Genomic DNA, 25580 nt, shown 5'->3' on the forward strand with positions numbered 1-25580 from the left:
TTTATGTATTTGCTTTAAGTCTATAGTAAAAAGAAAATCCAAGTAAAATTGCAAGTGGCAGGAGGTGAACAACATCAAAAAGTGAGAAGCTTGACCTTAGAGGAACTGGGGATTGAGTAATCAGATGTGGAAGCTGGTTCTTTATAGTTAGATATTTTATCCTTGAAAATTTCAGGATAGAAAACAAGCAATAAGAATTTATAATGTGAATACTTTAGACTCCTTGAATTATTTAACATGCAGCCGTGTTATTCTATCCTAACATTTATTGAACACTTACTCTGCCAAGTACTATGCCCAAGACCTTTAATGTATATTATCTGATATAGTCCTCACGACAAACCTACAAGGTAGTATTATTCCTAATGTGGCTTTACAGATGAGGAGATTTAGACTCAGAGATGTGCAGTAACTCATTCCTGGTCACACAGCAGGGACATAGCTGATCTGGAATTAGAAACTCAGAACTCTTCCCTTCATCTCTATGTTGGATCACTTCCAGGAGATAAGAATGCAAAAGGCAGACTCTGATGCCTTAAATTTTGTCTATACTGACACAGAGAAACAGTGGGGTACAGTATTACTTGAAATTATGGTGCAACTATCTGTAATTTCCGTGGATAATTTACTTTCACGGCCTTTGCCTATGTCGGTTGCCTCGAGGTGCCTTTCTATCAACGCCAGACTTAAAGGGCCCACCTGCAGGCATCTTCCAGTCCACAGTCAGGACTAGATTATTGGGGGCCAACAGAGGATATTGGGGCAAGGAACAGGTTTAGAAGAGGGAGGGCTGGGCTAGGAAGTGGGTCAGGCCTCAGAGATGAGCAGAGGCTGGGAGTTTGGGATCCAGCGAGGCTGTCTGGGACCAGACAGCAGGGACCAGACAAGAAGGGTCAGGAACCCAGAGAGAGGGAAACTTAAGGACCCAGTGGCCCAGAGAGGAGCTTGACCCCGAGTCCACGGTTCCTCAGGGTCAGAGCGCTTGTTGTCATGGGGACCATTAGTGAGAGAACCTACAGGATGGAAGGACTGAAGGCAGACAGTGGCTCTTGACTCCCTGCACTTTTAACTTCTCACAGGCAAGGACGAGATCTTCTTTATCTTTGAACCCCAGAACCTGGTGGTCTGCACGTAGCAGGCCCTCAGTTAGTACTGGACAATGAAATGTGGAATGTTCCCTGTCTGCCTTTGCCCCCACGGCTCCTTCGCTCGTGGGGAAGCTCTAAATCTCTCGACCATTTGTAGAAGTCGGGTGGATGAGCTCGGAGGGGTGCAGGACGCCTAGTGGGGTGCACACTGGGAGTGTTCATGAGCAGGTGAACCACCCTTCTCTCTCCTGCCGGCCATGCCTGGACCCTCAGTGACTGTTCTCCAACCCTTTAAGGGTTTTGAGTGGAAGCTTGTGGTTGGGTCATAAATTCTCTTCTCCCCAACTTTTCTAAAGTTTTACAAATCAACTCTGTTTTTAACTGTTTCTCTGGGAAATTCATAGTTCTTTCACAGGCTTAACTTCTTGTTATGTTGATATGAGGTGACAACAAACCTGTGGGTCGTATGTTAATGTCCCAGGGTGGGGTTCTCCTCTCTCCTCTCCTCATACCAAATGAAGCAGACTAACAAGCAAATCAACCACACTGCTAACCAGCCATATCATCTTCCTAAAGTTTATTTTTGAATAAAAAGATTTTGACAATCCTACAAATTACACCTATCACTTTGTTGAGAACTCCTGAGAGAAAAATGTAAACAGCACCTTTTCCTATGTTTTGACCTTATTCTACCATCCCCTGGTGAAATGAGGTATTGCAAACCAATTTCTAAATATTTGGGTATTCTTTCCTTTACTTGACCAGGGTTAATACAGATAGAGCAAAAAGAATATCTAGGTTATTCTATAAAAAATACATTAAATCTCACATTTCTTCTCATTAATTTTATAAAATCACTTCTATTTTTTTCCTAAAATAGGAAAAAACAAGTTTACCCTGAACACTAATATTAACTTCTCTTTTGCCACTGACTAATTTCCATTTAGATTTTGTCTATTATTTGTCCTGAGTTCTTCTATCCTAGAATTTTCTCCCTTACTCTTTCTGTCTCCTGGCAGTTATGAGATAGCTTGCTAATATCTTTGCTTGCATATTTTAAAAATGTTTGTTGGATCCGGCCCAGTGGCATAGTGGTTAAGTTTGCGCACTCCACTTTGGCAGCCCGGGGTTCGCAGGTTCAAATCCCAGGCATGGACATAAGCACTGCTCATCAGGCCATGTGTAGCGGCATCCCACATATAAAATAGAGGAGGATGGACACAGATGTTAGCTCAGGGCTAATCTTTCTCACGAAAAAGAGGAAGATTGGCAACAGATGCTAGCTCAGAGCCAATCTTCCTCACCAAAAAGAAAAAGTTTGTCAAACAGCTCTACTTTCCTTACATATGCAGAAGGTTGATAACCATATTTTGTGGAGTGTTATGTTTGATTGACATAATCTGAGTAATAGAAATTATGCACACGTGAATTGTGCTTTTTCATTCTGTTGCATATCATACTGTTGTTTATTAACATACGTCATATTGGGCCGGCCTGGTGGCGTAGCGGTTAAGCACGCACGCTCTGCTTCTGGCGGCCTGGGGGTCGCAGGTTTGGATGCGGGGTGCAGACCTATGCACCACTCATCAAGCCATGCTGTGACAGGTGCCCCACATAAAGTAGAGGAAGATGGTCATGGACGTTAGCCCAGGGCCAGTCTCCCTCAGCAAAAAGAGGAGGATTGGCAACAGATGTTAGCTCAGGGCTGATCTTCCTCACAAAATAAATAAGTAAATAAAAAATATGTCATATCAAAATGTGATGGTGAATAGTCTTTTAAGAGTATAAACTCCTGGAAAGTTAAAATATTTAGGCTAAAGTACAAACATCTTCAACTTAATATGACAAATAATTACTGATTTGCATTTGGGATATTTTTTGAAAGTGAAGAAGCTTCACTTGAAAAAAAATCTCTTTAACCAAGAATTAAGTCCACAGAGAAAGGTTCTAAAACCTAAAACGTGAATTAGTGTGAACTTGAATCTTGAGACTTAAGATGGTGCCTTAGTGTCCCAGGGCCACTGTAATAAATGATTACAAACTGGGTGACTTAAAACAACAGAAATTTGGGCTGCCCCCGTGGCGTAGTGGTTAAGTTTTCACGCTCCGCTTTGGCCTCCCAGGTTCAGTTCTCGGGTGCGGACCTACACACCACTCATCAAGCCATGCTATGGCGGCTCATGTACAAAATAGAGGAAAACTGGCACCGGTGTTAGCTCAGGGACAATCTTCCTCAACAACGCCAACAACAAAAAAAAAACCCCAGAAATTTATTCTCTCTCAATTCTGGAGGCCAGAGGTCTGAAATGGACGTATGGACGGGTTTGACTCCTTGGGCGGGTCTGAGGGAGAATCTGCTCCACGTCTCTCTCCTTCTTCTGTTGTTGCTGGAGTCCTTGGGGTTCCTTGGCTCGTGGCTGTCTCAATTTCTGCCTTGGTCTTCATGTGGCTTTCCCCTCTGTGTGTCTCTGTGTCTCTCCTTTTCTATCTCTTATAAGGATACTTGTTGTTGGATTTAGGGCCTGCTTTAATTCAGGATGGTCTCCTCTCTAGACCGTTACCTTAATTATGTTTTAAGTGACCCTTACTCCAAATGATGTCACTTTCTGAGGTTCTGCTTGGACATATCTTTCAGGGGCGTCACTCTTCAACCCACTGCAGACGGGAATTATCACCCATGGTTTGCTCTGGAAGTAACACTTGGTGTCTGCCCTCAGCTGCCTTCCTAAACCTTTGTCTTCCTCTTCTGTTGCCTTTGGCCCCGGCTTTGGGGCTCCACTTTCAATCTTCCATGAAATGGGGCTTTCAATATTAACTAGTGGATTTGTTTTGAAGAACATTCTATACAATTTTACAGTTCTATAAAATTACATATTATTTCTGGTATATCAATTCAGGAAAAAAGAGAAATTTTATTTGCCTCTGAGAAATAATTAATTCAAAGTACCAGATATTCCCATCTTTATTTATTTGAATATTCGTTTCCCTGTTTCAGATGTTTTAAGGTATCTTGTATCAATAGATAAAAATGAGATAAAAATTGATTTGAACTGAGTGGAGGAGGAAAGCAGGAAAAAATAAAAATTTAAGTAGAAGGGACAGGGAGAAGCTAGAAGGTAAAATAATTACACAAAAATTATAAATAAAGACATTAAAAAATTTAGAAACCATAAATTGTGGAAGGTAATTTGCTAAGGATAAACTTCAGATTTGACTTTCAACTTTCCCACAGTCCATTCAAGGAGGAAAACAGGTAGATACATGCTTCAAAGTGTCTGTAAAAATTAAAAAAAAAGTAATTTTAATTAGTTGCTCGGAGGAAGCACTTTCATTCCTGACTCTGAGACTCAAAAGCAAATTTCTTGTAGGCTTTCCTGTAGAGGATGTGCCATGTAATTAGCAACTTCTTTATAGTAAACACAGAGAATTTTCAATGAGTCTCTTGTTCATCACATCCCTCAATGAGGCCAACAGGTTATTTGTGTAAACAGATCAAGGTTGCTCAGAGCCTATGGTCCAGGCATGGAGCTTCATGTTTGTCTGCATTACTGGGGAGAGGGATTTTAGGAAACCCAAAGAAATCCAAAGGGATAGCTTACACATCTTTCAAGTGATATTCCAAAAATATTGTTTCTCAACACAATTTTGGCTTGCATTGCGCAGCAATGATTTCAGGCTGTCCTAGTGACAAGAACCGGGATGATGGCCTGTCACACAGCTTGTCAGCCCTGTGCCCAACACATGCTGAAGAGAAGCTATGTCCCCTCCACGTGGAGGTGGGATGAGGGCACATCCTTGGGAGCTGCCAGGATTTCCTCCAGAAATTGGAGCCTGCTGTGGTGCCGGAGGAAAGGGCAATCAGGGCCACCAAAACAGCAGAGCAAGGGCAGAGATAATTTTATATTTGTAAAGTCTTTTGTGTCTATGTAAAAATATTTACTTCAGATGTAAAAAAATTTCAGTAAAGCTTCACAGAACCTTTACTATTAAATAGTGTCCGTTCTTGGTGTATCTTTTTCTAAAATGGGCATGAAGAACTATTTCTAGGGTAATTGGGTAAATTAACATATTGAGTAGAATCGATATCTTTATGCTAGTTAGAAGTTGGGGATCATCTGACAAAAGTGACGACTTTGACTTTAAAAGATTGCCAGCCCTTCCTTCCAGCAGATAGCAGAGCATAGGGTTCCCGGTCTATTAAAAGCATTCCTAGTTTGTGACGACAGAGCCTCTTAATCTACATGTTAAAAAGTGACTGCCTATGACTTTATTTTATATAGGAATTCTTACCAATTATTAACACATTTTCTTGAGAAAAGAAGTGATCTAGCTACAGATAGAAGAGAGTCTCCTCTCGTTGGCAAGAGAAAATCCTAGTTTTAGGAACAGAGCCAGAGCAGGAACTCTTTTCTTGGATACGTGCTGCAGCAGGACCAGAGAACAGCCGATTTCATCTGCTTCCTGTGATGCTGCAAAGGTTTGGGCCGGGTGGAAGGATGGTGGACTTTGATGTTGGGTCCTTAACCACACACACCTCCTGCCCCTTCAACACCAGTACCTCCTGCATTTAAACAACAGGGCAGAGAGCTGGGAGCAGGAGGGCGCAGATGCTGCTGCGTGTGTGTGGAGCCATCCAGGGGATTAACTTGCGGGGTTCAGTTGGGTGGTTCTCTGGATGCAGAGGGAGAGATCTGCCTGTTCTCACAAACCGTCTAAAGTTAGATTCACGCCCCAGGCAGGTTTCCTGGTACCAGCTCTCTGTGGCGGCTCTGGCCACAGTTTAGAGCAACTTCAGAAGAGCCCGGCTCACTCCCTGCCAGAGCTGGCTCACGTCTGAAAGTGGTCAGTGAAGCTCAGGGCTAGACGCCTGCATGAGCATCACTGCGGTGCTAAGAACACTTCCTGCCACAGTAGATACCAGCTACTCGTATTCCCCAGTCTGGGTTAGGGACAGGCAGAACAGTGAGAAGGGGGTGGATGGCAGGGGCGAGAGAGAGGGAAACGGAAAACAAAAAGGAAGGGAGTCGAGGACATGGTCGCTTCTTGGCATACACTCCGATGTTGTTAGAGAAACCACAGGACCCTTCTTCCCCAGCCAGAGTCGAGCTGAAGCAAAGCTGCCCTCCAGAGTGGAGGAGGCACCCCAGAGTGACCTGTGAACCCCTGCTCGGGCTTGAGGTTTTCACCAATGCAGCCTCCTGCCAAGTCAGGGGCCCGGGACTGGCACCTCTCACGGGATGGCCCGTCTCCACTGGAGATCCCAACAGCAGGAGAGCTAACAGCTGAGGGGGCCGTGCTCACTGCCCTCTGGCAGGACAGCCAGGGAGGAAGGTGGCCGTTTGGAAGTGTGACTCTGCACGAATGCCAGCTGTGAAGTGCTTTATGTACAAAAGCCAGTGCAGAAAGTGGCCTTCTTAGTGGAAAGTGCATTGTCCTAGTGGGAACCATTTTCCGTGAGAGATCAGTATTACGGAAGCAACTGTTTTCTATGTTCAGCTATGGGTGATTCTGAAAATAGAGCTTTCTTTAAAGTTTTCTAAACAAATACCTTGTGGCTGCTAGATGGAAAAAGAGAAAAGGGGCAAAAATCAGTCCAAACTGGATCCTCAACCTTTCTACCCACCCAAGCCTTCAGGGAAGAAGGAAACCTATGGATACAGCTTTATCAAAAGCCTTTACATAATTGGTGGATGAATTGAAATCTGGGTGTCGCAATTTAGAAAATGCAGGCTTTGATATGTTACTTCCACTGGAATGCATCCATGTGAGGCATCTTTTACAACTGTGACAGCCATTGAAAACAAGCAGAGAAATGCATCTCATTTAGAGACAGACGTCTAATTACAGTGTTAGAAAGTGTTAAACAAGGTTTTCAACAATAATGAAGCATCATTAATCATATGGATCTTATTAAATATATATTCTAATGAAAGTAAAAGATATTTTATTAACAAATAATATTTTTATTAGTAAATAAAATTGAAAATCTTTAGCTTGCCCTTTTGAAATTTCTAGTTTTGTGTATTTTTCCTAAAGAATGTATTCAGATAGTAGCATTTGCATATAATTTTAAAGTAAATATAAATATATAAATATATTTACTGATAAGGACTAGATAAGAAAGTTTGGAGATCATTCATGTAAGCTATCAAAAGACTATTTCTAATGATCTGCACAGTCAGATAGATTTGTTATCGATTATATTGAATATCCTGAGTTCTGCTTTGAATTCAGGAACATAACCTGAACTGAATCTGGTCCACAGAGGAAAGGCCAATAAAAGCCACAAATAATGTTGTTATTCCCAACAGATTTCTCTGCAAGATGGTTAAGAGTATAATTTGTGGTCAATAGCCAAGTCTATAATTTGTCAAGAAGAAAAAACAGGAAGATAGCATCATTTTCTTTGCAATGTCTAATAGGCTAATAGTTTACAACTCAGGAAAAGGATTGCTTTTTTAAAAATGGGAAAGACCACTTCTAGTTACAGAGAGAAGGGATCAACTTGGAGATATTATAAAGATAATCAGAGAGGGAAGGGTTGAAGCCCAAGGTTCATAATGATCCTTTAATAGTTTTGGGGGCAGAATATCACCTTTTTCCATCAGCAAATCAGCATAATTTTTTTCCAGCCTTCTCTATATTCAAGGCACTATTCTTTAAAAACTTTTTCTTAAAAAATTTTGTTCTGCTAAAATCAACTTTAATCTTTAAGAATAATATAACTATATATTTACTATTCTATTTTAAGTCTTAAGTTCTATTTTGTTTTCAATAGATTGTAGTGGCATTTCCAAGTTAATGGTCAATATTATATACACTTATATATAATTATATATTTTATATATAGTATATTATGTATACTTTCAAAAGATTTGCCACTTCTGAAATTTGTTTCAGCCAATGATCATTACCATTGTGAATATACAAGAGGAAAATGAGAAGTGAGATGCAGTCAATACAAGTCAAAGAGCAGAAAACGCACAGACACTTTGCCCAGAAGATTGGCTGTCCTTCCACAAGGAGCCGGTGAGGCGGACATATGACTCCTGGTCACATGTGGCTTTCCTGCTGGACGATGACTAACTACCACCCCATCCATCTGCCCTTCTCTCTGGCCCAGTGGGGCCGCCCCCCTGAATGAGAGATGATGTGAGGCTCAAGGAGGAGCTGAGAATGTCCACTTCACACGTCACTTAAAACAGTAGCAGCAGGGCCGGCCCGTGGCTTGGCAGTTGGGTGTGCGCGCTCCGCTGATGGCGGCACGGGTTCGGATCTCGGGCGCGCACTGACCCGCCGCTTCTCCGGCCATGCTGAGGCCACGTCCCACGTACAGTGACTGGAAGGATGTGCAACTATGACATACAACTATCTACTGGAGCTTTGGGGGAAAAAATAAATAAATAAATAAAAATTATTAAAAAAACAAACAAAAAAAAAGAAAAAACAGTAGCAGCAGCAGCAATGGCAAAAAACCTATAAATACAATGAATTCTTTTTTTTTTTTTGGCTAGGTCAAAATTTGCTTCTTTCATGAACATACCTATATTCTAAAACTGATACTTTAAAAATGTCCTGTTTTAAATTATCCACACCACTGTTCTTCCGACCTTGTGCTTACTGCAGAGGCAGCTGGACATACAGTAAAAAATGCCGAGTCCTCCAAGGTTTGGAGGGGCTCGTTGTTGCTATAATAAGCCAGGATGGCGTGGCATGTAGTCCCTTGTTAAAGGGGAGCAGATTGTAGTTGTGGGACGTTTTCTATTCATACGAACTGTGATGATCAAAACCTCCGTGGCTCGTGCTGATCGCATCATCACAGCCTGAACAGTCACCTTCTAAATATCTCCTCAGTTGCTGTCTGGGTCCATCTGATCACCCAGCCCCATTCTCCCGACCTCCACGACGCCTCTTTAATCCTCTCCATTTCTCCACTACTGTTCTCCTAGCCCTATTTCAGGCTTTTTCATTTATTTTTATTTTTTTAAATTCTGCACTGCTGCAGTAGCTTCCAGACTGGTAGCTCTGCCTCTGGTTCCTTTTCTTTCAATTAATCTTCCACGTTACACACAGACACAGACACACACACACACACAGTTCTAAAACACAGTTCTAAACTGTGGCATCAGTGTGCTTAAAACGCTTGAAAAAAGTCCTGCCAGTAACCTACTGAATATATGCAAACTCCAACAAAAGTCCTTTCGTGCCGTCTTTCTAGTCTTCCAGGACACTTAAAGGCATCTTTCCAGTCTCCTCCCCCTCCCCTACACGCACCACCCACCCTGTGCTGTGGTCACGCTGTAGCCTGCAGGTTAAGAAACACTGTGCGTGCAGCAGCTTCCAACAAGTCCCTTTGCGAAGTCTTGCCACAATCGTGTGAGTCCCATTCTCACCGTTTTTCTCAGCATAAACCTTCCACATGTGCATTGCCTGTTATAGTCCTGCTACAGGACAACATTAGTATCAGTTATTATGAAAGTAGAAGCAGAAGTAGATTCGTGGAATCCCATCACCTGGGTTACAAACAGCGATGACCCTTGGCTGGCCTCTGCTGTAGTTGCTGAGCTGAGATACAGAGTTACGATTATCTTGGAAGAACAGTGGCTGTTGCTGTTTCTTCATTCAGGCTCGTGACTCTATCCAACACGTGACTCGTCTTCCTTTTAACTTTTTATATATAACTTTTATTGTTTATTTTTCACATTACAGTAGACATACATGCTCATTGTACAAGTCTGTAAACCAAAAAGAGAAGATCAAGTTACCCGTAATAACACCACCCAGAGCCATCTAACTCACATTGCCGTACTTCATAAATACGTGCACACTGTTTGGTAGTGTGCTTTTTTCCCTCTACTTTTACATTGTGAAAATTTTCTGTCTCTTTAAATATTCTTGCATACACTTTTTAAAATGACTATATGGCGCTTCATCATGTGGATATATTGTAACTTATTTAGCCATTATCCTACTTTTGAGCTTTTAGATTGTTTCCAAAACTTTGTTATTGTAAATAAATGGTATAATGAAAATTCTTGTAACATCCTTCTTTCTACATTTGTTCTTGGGATAAATCCTCAGAAGGGAATTGCTATGTAAAAAGGCATGCACTTTTTACTCTCTAGAAAGTTTCATATAAATTTATACCTCCCACACCCTTGCCAATATATTGGGTACTGGTAGTTTAAAAGGAATCCGGCCTACTCAAATAGGTGAAAAACCATATCTTGATTTAATTTGGATTCCTTTACTTTCCAGTGGCAAATGATCCCAAAGATGAATTAGAGGGTAGAGAACAGAACTAAACATTTATGCAAGGACAGTGTGTTATGCTATTTCGGCAAGCTTTTTTAATTCATCCCCTCTCCCCCTTTTTGTTTTACCCACTAGGAAGAAAACAAACAAAAACTCCAGAGCTGAAACACCTTATTCTACAATTTACTGACAAATTGTACAAAACAGCTTGTTTTTTTTTTGGTGAGGAAGATCAGCCCTGAGCTAACATCCATGACAATCCTCCTCTTTTTGCTGAGGAAGACTGGCCCTGAGCTAACATCTGTGCCCATCTTCCTCTACTTTATATGGGACGCCGCCACAGCATGGCTTGACAAGCGATGCGTCGGTGCGCGCCCGGGATCTGAACCCACGAACCCCTGGCTGCTGAAGCGGAGCACGCACACTTAACCGCTGTGCCATCAGGCTGGCCCCAAAACAGCTTGTTTTAATGAAGTATTCTTGGTAACCCCCCATCCTGCCCTTTGCTGCCGACACCAGAGCCGGGAGAGGGCTGCAGGACCCTGGTCATTGTGAGGCCTGAAAGACCACAAGTAGTGGTGGTTTATGACCTTCAGTTTGAAGCAGGGGCAGGAATAGACTGTCCATCTGCTCCCACATTTCTGTGAATTGAAATATCGATAAAAGAAAGGAAATTGACCTTATTGTTACTCTGGAGTGTCTACAACTGCTCTCACTGAATTTTGTGGGTCTGACAACTTGTTTCTGCTTTGAGGGAGGCTGCAGTCAAGTGGCTTTGCTTGATTTTGGGACGTCGTTGTGTCTAACAGGTGCTTTCTTATCAAAGAAGTGGAAAATGTGAAAACTTTTATTACCAGTAGCTGGCAACTTCTCACAAGCAATGAAAATACCAATTTTTTACTCTATTTTTTTGAAATATCTGAGACCATTCGGGGGGCCGGCCCGGTGGTCCAAGCGGTTAAGGATGCGAGCTCCGCTGCGGTGGCCTGGGGTTCACCGGTTCGGATCCCGGGCTCGCACCGACGCACCGCTTGGCAAGACATGCTGTGGCGGCATCTCATATAAAGTGGAGGAAGATGGGCATGAGTGTTAGCCCAGGGCCAGTCTTCCTCGGCAAAAAGAGGAGGATTGGCAGATGTTAGCTCAGGGCCGATCTTCCTCACAAAAAACAAAAAACAAAAAAAACAAAACAAAACAAAAAAACAATTTGTACCCTTGAAAAACAAATGAGCAAAAACACAAGCAAACAAACAGATGGGTAACTCTTTGCTGGAGCTGGGTACGCTGTCCCTAAGGATACAGATGGAGACAGTTGAGACCCACGTGTGCTTCTGACTAAGCAAATGCTCCCATCACATCTCTCCAGCCTCTAGAATGCCACGCAAATGTGAGGCATTTTCTGTGAATAAGGACCCTTGACAACACAATCAGGCTATCAAGCTCAAAATGCTGAAAGCCTCAATTAAAGCAACTTACAGAAGAAATGATTGTGTATAGTTTTATCACCAGAGATTTTTGTTATTCTTGTGAAGATACACCTTTATCTTGGAAGGCGATCATTTTGGGCATCAAAATTTTTCCTTGTAAATGGCAGTGTAATTCTACCAAATTGTTGATACTTTTATTCTTATCCGTTCAGAATTACTTAGCACCTACCTTGTTCCAGTTACTTCATGCAGCGCGGCAGAGACGAGTGAGACTGGGTTCCTACCCGTCTAGGGCAGTGGAAATGGGCAGGTGTGGGAAGAGAACACATGGACTCAATAGGTAATATGTACAGAGCGTGATGTTAGCAGAGACGAAGGACTTCTAACCTAGCATCGCAGCCTCTCACGGCCCCTTCCTAATAATGGCTCGTGAAATCTCTGTATACCTACCATAGGGATGCTTGTTTGTGGTAGAGCAGATTGTATTAATAACCCTTTGACACCAGATGGCGCCATAAGGCATTCGTCTGTTCGTATTTTGGAGATCTGGAGTGACGCTAGTTCAAACTGAAGCTTAAGGAAAGGGCACCGTTTATAAACCCATTTTTTACTTTTATAAAGTCTTTGTATATTCTTCAAAAAGTAAATGGATTATAGATATGCATTTTAGAAGGTTACAAAATAGATCTTTCATTTAAAAATTATACATAGATATTATTACCATATGGCAAAATGTTCCATTTTTCTTATATTTTCAGGCCTAACCTTTATTAAATACTCACTGTCTTCTATATCAAGATAGTATAAGATAAATCAAGATAGTAGTACTCCTAGGAACAAAGAAGATGCATTGCAATGAGCCTCTTTATTTTCAGAAAACTTTGACAAAAGAAGAGGGGAGAAAACATATCAGAAAAATAGGATTATGATAAGAAAATATTTGATGACTTCAATAAATTTTGATTTACTAGATATTGAGTGTCCCTGTGTATTAGAACCCGGGCTAAGGTTTTCCAGACATAAATATCATTTGGTCTTTAAAGAGAGCCTTTGAAATAGTGTTCATGATCCCATTTCATGGTGGGGGAAACTGAGTCTCAGAGAAGATAAGTCTGCAGTACATCATATTGTTAATAAATGCCGAGATGATTAAAATAATATCAGATTGTCAAAGACCAAATGTGTACCTGACTGTGAATTTTAACATTTAATTCTGAGAAATTCTTCTTCAAAGAAGAATTTGCTCTTCAAATATCTCTCCTTGACAGACTATATTAATTATTTCTGCTACTTTTAGTAAATAAACTTTGGGACTCCTTCATTTATCTTCCAACTATTTTATTTTTTCTCTTTATCACTCCCTGTCAAATTCTGGGTAATTTCCCCAAATCTAGCTTCCAGTTCTGCTAACGCTTTCAATTCTGTTCATTCTACTGTTTAATCTTTTCATTGAGCTTTGTTCCAACAATTATATTTCTATTTTTTTATTCTTCTGCTCTTTTCATTACCTCTTGCCTTAGAGACCCCACTAGGGAAGAAGTTTAGTGCAGAGGCTGAATAAAGGCAGCGGTTCTGGGGTCAGACCACCTGGTTTGCATTCTGACTCCTTTGGTCACGAGCTGTGTGATCTTGGGCAGGTCACTTAACCTCCCTGTGCTTCCGTCTCCTCAATAAAGTATGGCAGTGATGCCTCCTCAAAGGGTTCCTGTGAGCAACAAATGAGATCACAAATGTAAAGCAATCAGCATAACACTTTGTATACAGTAAGTGCTCAATAGCTGTTAGCTTTGTTATTAGGCCTTCTTTTATTTCGGGTTGCCCTGTGATCAGAAGTTCTTGAGCAGGATCCTCTGTCCTCTGGTGCATCCTCTGGCTTTCTCCAAGGCGGCTCACTCCCTCGGCCATCTGTGATCTTTGACTGTGAGCTCAACCACGTGAAAACCGTTTTCCGTGGCCGTCTCCCTGGGGCCCGGGGCTGTGACAGTGTCCCTGTGGGGTGGGTTCACAGTGGCCTCTGCAGGTCTGAACTGGTCTGGGTGACAATTCCTCCTCTGGGGCAGGGCCTCAGGTGGGCAGCACCACCTCCCGCCCCGCACTTACGCAGGCTGGGCCTCGATGCTCTGACTTCTCAGGAGTGAGTCTCCTGCTGCCCAGGGCCCCTGTGCCTGTGCCCCTGAGCCCGGAGGGGCGGGTGGGTCCGTGTGTAGTCTCAGGACTGGGGGGCCTCCCAAGGCTCCCATATTTACACAGAAAATTCCTCAGTTCAGCACCCACCCCCTGCGTACCAAGGGGACTGTCGCCCTCACAGGGGCTCAGAGTCCACTTCCAGCCCGAGGCTTTAGTCCAGCTCATGGCCGACGGCCTCTCTGGTTTTGCTTCTGCCCGTGGCTCTGGCACCACTTCTGGCTTCGTTTAAAATGTACCTGAGAAGCTTTTCCCCCCATTTGCACTCAGGGATTCATTTTATTTTATTTTTATTTTTGCTGAGGAAGTTTCGCCCTGAGCTAACATCTGTGCCAACCTTCCTCTACTTCGTATGTGGGACGCCACCACAGCATGGCTTGATGAGTGGTGTGTAGGTCTGCACCTGGGATCTGAACCCATGAACCCTGGGCCATCGAAGCAGAACGCACGAACTTAACCACCAGGCCAGGGCGCCGGCCCCCTCAGGGACGCATTTTAAACATTCCGTTCTTGTACAGTATCCAGAATTTTCATGTCTTCAGAAGAGTGACGTTTTTTCCCATGAGCTCAGTCCACCTTAGGGACTGGAAGTCCACTTCTACTGTTTGAAAAAGAAACCTGCATTGAGAAAGATAGGTTAGAAGGAGGTGAAGTGAGTCACGGTTGTTCTCGGGGACGTGAACTGTGTTCCCAGAGCCCCCGCCTGACTCATCACAGGCAGAAGGCTGTCAGCTGTGAGGCGTGGCCCTGACAGGATTAAAACGATGACTATGTATGATCGTCAGGTGTTTGTTCACAATCAAATAAACCATGAAAGGTTGTTTAAATTGTCTGAGATTATGGCAGACTAGGAATCAAACTCTCTGTTTCGTAGCTCTTTCCCAACACAAAAACCTCCCTGCAGTTAGAAGACTAGATTAATGAATAACAGACGGAACATCAGCTTTTTTGGAAGCAATGCTTGATTTATATATATATTTACCATATTGTGTTGATTTTTTTTTTTGTGAGGAGGACCAGTCCTGAGCTAACATCCAATGCCAATCCTCCTCTTTTTTTTGCTGAGGAAGACTGGCCCTGGGCTAACCTCCGTGCCCATCTTCCTCTGCTTTATATGGGACACTGCCACAGCATGGCTTAACAAGCGATGCGTTGGTGCATGCCCGGGATCCGAACCAGCGAACCCCCGGCCACTGCAGCGGAGTGCCCACACTTAACTGCTTGCACCACCGGGCCAGCCCCCATATTGTGTTGATTTTAACCTTGAACAAATCATGACTGTGTTTTCATTCCAGGCTCTGCTGTAACATTACAGCATGCAATCACAAAGCACACGACCTGGAAACAGAATAAATGGTGTTATGACACAGCCTGGAACCAATGAGGGGACAAACGCGAAGGGGAAGCTCTTGCTGTTTTGTTTGTGTTTTTTTGTTCATTTGTTTGTTCAATCAAGAAGGAAAGATATTTTTCCCAGAGAAAGATTATAGAGGGAATCCAACAAGAAGAGCACTTTTCAGGGTTTTTAAAATTTATCAATATAGACTTATTTTAAGAAGTTAGCTCATGCAATTGTAGGGACTGGCAAATTCGAAGTCTGTAGGGCATGCCACAGGCTGGAAACTGAGACAAGAGTCGATGCTGCAGTCTTGAGTTTGGAATGTGTAGGGCCGGCTGGTAGGCTGGAAACTCAGGCAGGATTTCTCTGTTACAGTCTTGAGGCAGAATTCCTTCTCTAGGAAATCTCAGATTTTGCTCTAAAGGCCCTCAACTGATTGGATGAGGCCCACCCACATTAGCAAGGGCAATCTCCTTTGTTTTTCACCTTTTGGGATCTCAATGAAATCAGAACTAAGTTGCAATGTTGTCCAAAGTTGAAAGAGCATATATACAGGAGAGCAGTATAAACATCTGATTTGCAAATCACCTGAGCAGTCTGAACAACTTATTAAGGATGAGGAGACAGAGGTGCACAAAATGACGTTCATGAGGCTACTGGATGGGGCACAGTTAGAAAGCTGGACTCCAGACCATCTCAATTCATTGTCTGGTGCAGCTTCTAGGCCCGATCACTGCAGCAGTCTGCTGCCTGGGGTCCCGGCCTCTGCACCAACCTCATGAGCTGTCCCAGACCCAGGGCTCACATCTGGGCCTCTCAAATCCTACCTCCTCAGAAGAGATGTCATTGATCAAGAGTTATTCTCATCACATCACCCTTGTTTATGTTTTCATCATATTTATTGAAAGATATCTAATTTTGCTTGATTATATTTTCTAGGAATGAACTTGATTATTTGAAATTCAGTTCAAAAACCTACACAAGAGGGCTGGCCCCATGGCTTAGCAGTTGGGTGCACGCGCCTCACCGCTGGCGGCCTGGGTTGGGGTCCCGGGTGTGCACCGACGCACCGCTTCTCTGGCCATGCTGAGGCCGCGTCCCACATACAGCGACTGGAAGGATGTGCAGCTGTGACATGCAGCTATCTGCTGGGGCTTTGGGGGAAAAATAAAGGGCGGAGTATTGGCGGTGGATGTTGGCTCGGAACTGGTCTTCCTCAGCAAAAAGAGGAGGATTAGCATGGATGTTAGCTCAGGGCTGATTTTCCTCACACACACACACACACACACACACACACACACACACAAAAACCTATATAAGAGCAAGAAAAACTAGAGAACGTCAGTGGAGCAATGATCACACACAAATCCCCGACCTCAGTCCTTTTTACACATCACTTTGATCCTCAGAAGAACCAGAAACCGATATTATTACTCCCCATTCAGAGGTTAGGAAACAGAGTCAGCCCAACCACGACCTCTCAGAAGGAAACAGTTCAGTTGGAGGCGACCTTAGGGTCATTCTCGTTCTTAAATGTCTCTATTCTCTTCTGGAAGCTGGCTGTGCCCAAGGCTAGTGTTAGCCATGCTTTTTGTACGTTTAAAGTCTATGACACGGCCATCACTCGAGGATGTGTCAGCTGAAATAATATAAGACATGTCTCGGGGCAATTGAAGTGCTGGTCGCTCTCAGTCCCATCGCACTGCTGCGAGGCTGTGCCCGAGGAAGTGCCACATTGGCAGAGGATCAGCTCCAGAGTGCGCCACGCTGGCTGTTCTAAATCTCTGCATTTTCCAGCTGTTTAAATGCAGAAGTGGGCCAAGCAAATGCACACAGAGTGTTTTGGAAAAGCAAACACTTGTGCAAAAATAATGCTTTTCAGTTTTTTCTGTGTCCCTGGCTGCAATTCTTTGGAAGGTAATTCTTACACTGAATGATGGTTAGTGTCATTCATCAAGGCTCCCGGATCCCATCTTATCCCTCAGTAGGCATTTCTATGGAATTGTAAAGATGGCTTGCACATTCTCAAGCCATTTTTGTCTTTCTGGCATTTGCCTGAAAGAGTGAGTTCCATTGCTCGTTTTCATGATCTCTCTCTCTCTTTGAAATGTAATTATTCGGATGTTTCTTCATGGGGAGAGATGAGCAGTCCCTCCTGTGATGAGCTGGTCATGGCGATCCTGAGACTGAAGACCGAGGGATTGAGTGTGTGCTCTATGGGCCACACGGAGAGGATCCCAGCTCTGCCTCTTCAGTGAAAATGGCTCACCTTCTTTCAGTCCTAGTTTCCCCATCAGTCAAATAAGGATGATAGTGTTTATATCCGGTTCTTAGGATTTCTTTGAAGATTAAAGGAGACAGAGCACTCAAACTGCCCACCACAGTGCCTGGCACAGAGTCCATTTAGAATAAATATTAGCTGAAATGATTTTCCTGTCATTTATGTCAATTCAGAAGCCAGAGGGCGTCTACCCTGAATACTTTATAATTATTTACTGAGAACTTGCGCACATACAGATGTCTTGAAAAATCACAAGTCAGTTTTACGAATTAATCTCTAATTCAAGTCATTGAACACCAGGTGACAATTTCTAGGCCACCAGGCTCTCTGCTCGGCCTGGGCGTACAGGGGTGAGTAATCATAACCCTGTTCTCAGGGAGCTCACAGCCTGTGGGGAGACAGGGAAAGAAACAAATGATTACACGGGGCACAGGCTGGGGACATGGGGACACAGTAGGTGCAGAGGGAGCACAGAGGAGGCACCAGGTGGCTCTGACAGGGGCTCCCAGGGAGAGATCACACACACAGCGAGGGCACCCAGGCAAGGTACGAACTCTTTTTTCTCTCCCTTGTCTAGCGCATCGCCAGTTCCCACCTAGTTCTCTTGTAAACGCTTCCTGCTGCCCCATACCACTTCAGTGTGCTAGTTCAGATGCTCATCAACTCCGGGCTGCACTAGTGCAATGTCCCCTCGTGGTCTCCAGGCTTATTTCCATCTAGTCCATTGAAAAATAAAAGCAAACTTAGTAAGGAGAGACTTTATTCAAAAGGATTATTGCAAGATGGGGGATGTGAAATGGACGATTGCGATAGGGAGAATGCTCTGACCCTGAGATCGGCAAGCATGGAAAGGGTATTTCTTTTAGGGGGAGAAGTAAGCAAGGCTAGAAAGAACTGGGTGTGGGAAAGTGGGATGAATGGGAGGGGCATGATCGGACGTGTATCAAAGAACATTCTCAGATGGGGTTGTTAAGGAGGGGCTGCATGCTGGCTCAAGCTGATAGGGGTCAAAGTTCACCTTAACCAAAATTTGATTGACAAGCATTTTGTTCTGATTCATCAGAGAGAACAAAAGAGTTCAGCTAATTATTTATGAAGCAAAGAACGGGCATTTGGAGGGTCTGTGTGTGGCCTTGTCACAGGTAAACAAAGGGGGCATCCATGAGTCTTCTCTCAGTCGTACGGGGACTTACTTCCCTGCAGTAAGTGTTTCCAGAACACAAAAGGGATTTCTAAAGCTTCGCTATTGTCTACGAGCACAGGGCTCGGGTCAAGTCCAACGTCATCCCCATCCTTTACTCAGCCACAGGAACTTTCTTTCTGAATGACAGATATGGTCAAGTGGCTCCTTGCTTAACATAGCTCAGTGGCTGTCATCACGAAAGAAAACCCTCCCTGATGGCCCCTGTCTGCCTCTCCGGCTGTGTCTCTAGCTTTTGGACTCCAGCAACACCAGACACCGTGTGGTTTCTGGCCTCCACGCCTGTGTTCATTCTGTCCCCTATGCCTGCAGTGCCATCTCCCCCTTCACCTGGTGACACCTGAACTGCTAATTATGCTCAAAGTCTCAGATGAGGCGACATCTTCAGGAGAACTCCCCCAGCACCGTACTGGGTTGGGTACTTTCGTTGTGTTTCTGTAGCACTCTGAACTTGTAATAATTGTTTTTTGTGTCTTTAATATCAAGGACAATATTATAAACTTTATCAGTCAACATTTGTTTATTGTGTGTCCGGTTCCCTGCCAAGTGCTATAAACTCACTTATTTGTTAATCTCCATTTTCAGATAAGAAAACGGAAACTAGGAAGACAAACAACTTGCCAGTTATCATGCAGAGACTGTGGATTGAATAGAATGGATATGCCGACATTAAGATTATTTTGGAATTGTGTCTCTAGAGTTCTCTTATTGTTTGCCCTGGTGGTGACAGAATGTTCCAGCTTAGCGGGATCGTGGTGTTCATCCAGTTCGTTGCCACCGATGCACAGGTATTTAATCTCTGGGAGGTAGAAGACCCAGAGCTCCTTGTGCTCGAGCAATATTGGCTCTTCTCGTTTCTGTTGAGGTTTTGGAGTGGCGAGTATACCGTCTTCAGCAGTGTGACACTCAAGTTAACCAGTGCACACAGTCAATAAGCCCTGGAAAGCTGCTCGCTTTATTCAGAGTTCTGAGTGATGTGTTCAGAAGCTGCTTAGTTTTCTCTCCCAGAGAAAGTTTCCTGGTATTTCAGAGACTCTTCCTTTGTCTATTCTCTGATGCTCTAATAGTGCAAAATGTGGGCTCTGTGGCCTTATTGATGGCAGACAAAGACCTACTGAGAAATCCAGTGGTCATGGCTTGTTCCTTCACTCATGCGATTAATTATTTACGCATTCATTAGATGACTCGACCAATACTTATTAAACAATTAATTTGTGCCAGCTACTATCCTAGGCTCTGGGAGTAAAGAGAAAAATGGGACGTGGTTTCTATCTTCAAGGAATTTATATGCCTCTAGAAGAATCAGTCAGGTAAGCAAATAAGCAGTATAAAGATATCAGTGCTCAATTAGAAATAATGCTGGGGCAAGAGAAAGGAAAAATGGAGCTGCAGTGCCTCAAAGTATTATTGATGGTAATTGTGGTCTCCCTGACTATTCTAGGTCTCATGTCACTCAAGCAATTATAAGGATTGAAGACAAATCACCAACCAGATTCCACTGAGGCAACGTGATCCTACCAAAACACTATTATGATTTTGCAGATTAAGTCCGTGTGTGTAGGTTGCACATAACACAAAAAGTCATGAGTGCACTTTGAATCATTGATAAAACATGAGATCCTGGGTTGGACAGAGAACATGGGTGTCGATGGCTGAGTCTGAAAAATATTGAATGTCAGAGCATGAGCCGTGAAATCATCTGCCACTCTCTGGATAAAAATTCCACGTTAGAAATTGAAGGGTTTCATTTTGCTTCTCTGTCTTCTGCAGGTGGCTGACAGGATAAAACTCTGAAAGACCTTCTTAGGAGACTTTTGTTTCTCATGTTTGTTTTCTTCCTATTCCCGTCCCTCCACCATCTCGTCAGGGCTCTGCGGACCTGCTGCCACCTGCTTCATATGCAGAGCACACGGAAAGGCCGCCCTTTTTGGTAGAAGTCCCCCGGGGCATATCGACTTACAGAGGAAACAGCTCGTGAAAGGAAAGTGCATCCAAGTCCAGGAAACATCTCTCTTTCCTCGTGTAGTTCTTATTAAAATGAGAACAAAATACGGTAACTTATTCTGACCCCAGTGTTGTCTGCAAGATGGTCTCATCTTTGCTGAGCTGGTGAATCTCTGCAGGACTCAGCCTGAGACCCGGCCCAGGTCCCAATGCCACTTATTGGAGCCACTTCCTCACCTCGCCAAGTGAGGACAGTGGTCATTTTCTTCCCCTGGGGCCATGAGTTTATATTTGTAAAATTCAGCAGAATTATAAATGGTCTAATGTTGGGAAAATGAAAAAATAATGATAATATGGTATAATATATAATGTAATATAATATAATACTAACAGTGCAGGTCAATTCTTTACTTTTCTTTTCAGAAGGACGCCACGGTGGAGGGTCGATGGTGTCTGGAAGTCAGAAAGGCCTGGGACTGATGGCTCTCGCACTTACTAGCTGAGTGACTTGGGTTAACTTCTTGACCTCATTTTCCTCCTACATGAGATAACACCTTTGACCATTGTAGGGTTAAAGGTGGGTAGAGGCCAAGGATGCTGCTAAAGACCACTAGATGTCAGTAGCAGACCTCCCCTCCCCAGTGGTGACACTCAAAAATGTCTCCAGACACTGCCTGGGGGTCACTAATCATCCCTGGCTGACAACCATGGCTGTAGAGAAAGGTGCCACGGGCTCCGAGAGGGAAGAGTGCGTTGTACTTCTGGTTACTCTCTTTACTAGTTCTAAATTTTGCTTTTCTCACCTTTAAAAAGTAGAGGTTAAATAAGATGATCTTTGAGGTGCCTTCTACCTCTCACAAGGTGTGATTCTATGGAAGGAAGAACTAAAGATAATGAAGATTTAGGAAGGCCTGACGGTGAACGCCAGGGAAATTGGCTAAGATAGGGAGGAGTCACATAGGTTCTGTATTTCTGAGCAAAATTGAGAGGTCATACCACCAGTTATACAGGAGTGCTAACCTAAGCTAACTAGCTAGGGAGCTAAGGGTCAGAAATCCAGACAAGGAATCAGGACGTCTACAGATGATGATGGTGATGATGATGGTGATGGTGATGATGACGATAGTGGCGATGACAGAGCAGCTAACATTGATTGAACACTAACTATGGACCAGGATCTCAGTCCAGAGGGCGGGTGACAAAAGGTCTGTGTGTAGGCTTGGGTGGGATGTACTGGTAGGGGTCATGAGAACAGCTGCAAGAGCCAGGCTGCTCTCAGATTTGGGGTAAGTCAGAGCCCCGGGAAATCAAGAGACCTGGATTTTGGCACATGTTTTGTGGAAGGTAATAATGGAGCAAGGTCAGCAGGGAATGTATACCTGCTGATGAAAGTATTAATACTCCATTATTAAAATCCAATGGAAATAGAAGAAAGGGAACAGTGAGAGGAGGGGAACCTAAAGATGCTAAGAGACAATGAAAGTGGTCAAACAGCAAATTAGTCTCATTAGTGGAAATATTTCTAGGTATTAACTCTTATTCTTTTTCTCTTAGGTACATTTTTTTTTTGTTTATTGTATTTTATTTATTTATATTATATTGAAACTGAGTGGGTCAGGGTAGTTCATTTTGTTTTGGATTTTAGGATTAATCTGTAGTTATTTGTCAGAGATTTAATATGTTCTTGGAGAGGTGCACACATTTCACATTGTCCTTTGTGAGGTCACACGAATTTCTCTCGGATGTTTGGTGCTGAGCAAATTAATTCCATTCTTTACTTCTTCCTTCATCAAATCCTCTTCGTTTGGCTTTTAGGAAGATCAGCATGTCAGGCTGGAGTTGAGATCAGTTACCCAGGAGGAACTTTGAGGCTCCAAATTCTCAGTGCTTAAGATCATGACCCTTCTGTGCATCCTTGGCCCAACTCAGTAGACTAATAGGCTAGTCTAAGTATGTAAGGAAGGGGGAGAATAACAATTCAACAGGATGAGGGAAGAGTGATTTTTTTTTTCTGTAGTAAGCGAGAAATTGGAATATTTCCGAGGACAGTGGCAAGGGGATATGCAGTGGTGTAGTTGAGATCCTAATGTCGTGTGGATAGGTGGGGCATTAGGAACTAGAGTTTCTGGAAAATAACTTAAAAAGTGAGTTAATAGTAATAATGTTTAAGGTAGTTTTTCGCCTTTTCCCTGAGAAGAATATTGGTGATTTTTAGTATCATGATTCCCTCATCTTCTCTTATTCTATATCACCAGACTCATAGGTAAGATGCACAGTTTTCAGGGGTGAGTGTGGCGGGGGTGATGGGGGAGATGGTAGGTATCTGGCCAGACTGAGACTGTATATAATTCAGAAAAAAATCTATCCATCTATCAATTGATCTATCATCTTTATCTATCTAAAATATCTATAGATTTTATTTCCACTTTTTAATTATGGTAACATTGTTACAAATTAAGGTTTTTTTTTTTTTTTTTGCTGAGGAAGATCAGCCCTGAGCTAACATCTGTTGCCAATCTTCCTCTTTTTTTTTGCTTGAGGAAGAGTATCCCTGAGCTGATATCCATGGCAATCTTCCTCTATGCTGTATGTGGGTCACCACCACAGCATGGCTGATGAGTGGTGTAGGACCACGTCTGGGATCCAAACCAGCAAACCTGGGCCACTGAAGCAGAGCGAGCCAAACTTTAACCATTACACCACGGGGCTGGCCTCACGAATTAAGGATTTTGAAAGCAATTTTACTCTCAGAAGTAAGAGTAATCTTTGGGTAAAATTTTGCAGTGAGGCGTCATTTCCCCATAATCCTGTTAAAATAATCAATTGAAGCTCACCTGATACATTTATAATTCTTACCATCATTGTATAGTAACTCAGGAAGAAAAAGGAATATTATTATGAATCTTATGCTAGGTGTGCTTGTAAATGCTAACCCATCAGCATCAGTTTTGTGGAGAAATAATGATGAATTAGTTTTGCAAGTGGTAGAGAAAAGAAACCATCACCGTTAAGGGTGTCATTGAAACACAAATAAATAGGAAATATGTACATTCCTCTTACTTGCAGTTTTTTTTTTAATTTTTTGTTTATTGCAGTAACATTGGTTTATAACATTGTAAAAATTTCAGGTGTACATCATTGTACTTCTATTTCTGCATAGATTACATCATGTTCACCAGCAAAATACTAATTACAACCCATCACCACACACATGTACCGAATTATCCCTTTCACCCTCCTCCCTCCCCCCTTCCCCTCTGGTAACCACCAATCCAATCTCTGTCTCTATGTGTTTGTTTATTGTTATTATTATCTACTACTTAATGAAAGAAATCATGCGGTATTTGACCTTCTCCCTCTGACTTATTTCACTTTGCATTATACCCTCAATGTCCATCCATGATGTCACAAATGGCTGGATTTCATCGTTTCTTATGGCTGAGTAGTATTCCATTGTGTATATATACCACATCTTCTTTATCCATTAGTCCCTTGATGGGCACTTAGGTTGCTTCCAAGTCTTGGCTATTGTGAATAACGCTGCAATGAACACATGGGTGCATGTACCTTTACAAATTGGTGTTTTCAAGTTCTTTGGATAAATACCCAGCAGTGGGATGGCTGGATCATATGGTAGTTCTATCCTTGATTTTTTGAGGAATCTCCATACTGTTTTCCATAGTGGCTGCACCAGTTTGCACTCCCACCAGCAGTGTATGCGAGTTCCCTTCTCTCCACATCCTCTCCAACACATGTTGTTTCCTGTCTTGTTAATTATAGCCATTCTGACGGGCGTGAGGTGATATCTCATTGTAGTTTTGATTTGCATTTCCCTGATAGTTAATGATTTTGAACATCTTTTCATGTGTCTGTTGGCCATCTGTATATCTTCTTTGGAGAAATGTCTGTTCAGGTCCTTTGCCCATTTTTTAATTGGGTTGGTAGCTTTTTTGTTGGTAAGATGCATGAGTTCTTTATATATTTTGGAGATTAAGCCCTTATCAGATGTATGGTTTGCAAATATCTTCTCCCAAAAGTTAGGTTGTCTTTTCGTTTTGTTGATGGTTTCCTTTGCTGTGCAGAAGCTTTTTAGTTTGATGTAGTCCCATTTGTTTATTTTTTCTGTTGTTTCTCTTGCCCGGTCAGACGTGGTGTTTGAGAAGATGTTGCTAAGACTGATGTCGAAGATCTTACTTGCAGTTCTTAAATGCAATCTAAAAAAGCAACTATGCTTGTTTAGAGCATGTAAGTATGAATTTTGATTTGACAGTGTGGCCAACCAAGGAAAAACACACTCTAAACGTACAGATTTAGAATTCATATAGTTCTAAATACATTTCAATCAGCTTAATATTTCTCATATAATTCACTGATCAGACTGAAAAGTAGATATGGAAAAATTTGGCATTCTCATAGGAATACTAAGTAACTGAGTGGTGTGGTCTATAATAGCCTTGAAAATATTAGTAGTGCTTTAATTTTGATATTTATAAAACACCTCCTATCTTCAAGGAAATTCACTAAATGGATGATGCCACTTGTCCCCAAACAGCAACAAAAGTCACTTCAAATAAAAAGAGGAAAGAGTACTTGTTTAGGCCTGGTTGAACTATGATACCTGGTGACGGAGGTTTTCAGTGTCTTCCTGTTGTCTAACGATAAAGCCTGCCATTCAGGGCTCTCTATACTGTCCTAGACCTGTCTTTCCCATCTACTAATTCTCCAAAAATGGCCTCCAACTATATATTTTTGGTTTTATCTCCATGCCCATCATGCTCTAGCCAAGCTGAGGAATTTTCTTGCCTCTGTCTCTTTGCTAGTGTATTCTCTCTTGCTTAGAATTTCCATTCCTTTATCTCTA

This window comes from Ceratotherium simum, chromosome 31 (assembly GCF_057802395.1).
Source record: "Ceratotherium simum simum isolate JZ-2026a chromosome 31, ASM5780239v1, whole genome shotgun sequence".
NCBI lineage: Eukaryota > Metazoa > Chordata > Mammalia > Perissodactyla > Rhinocerotidae > Ceratotherium > Ceratotherium simum.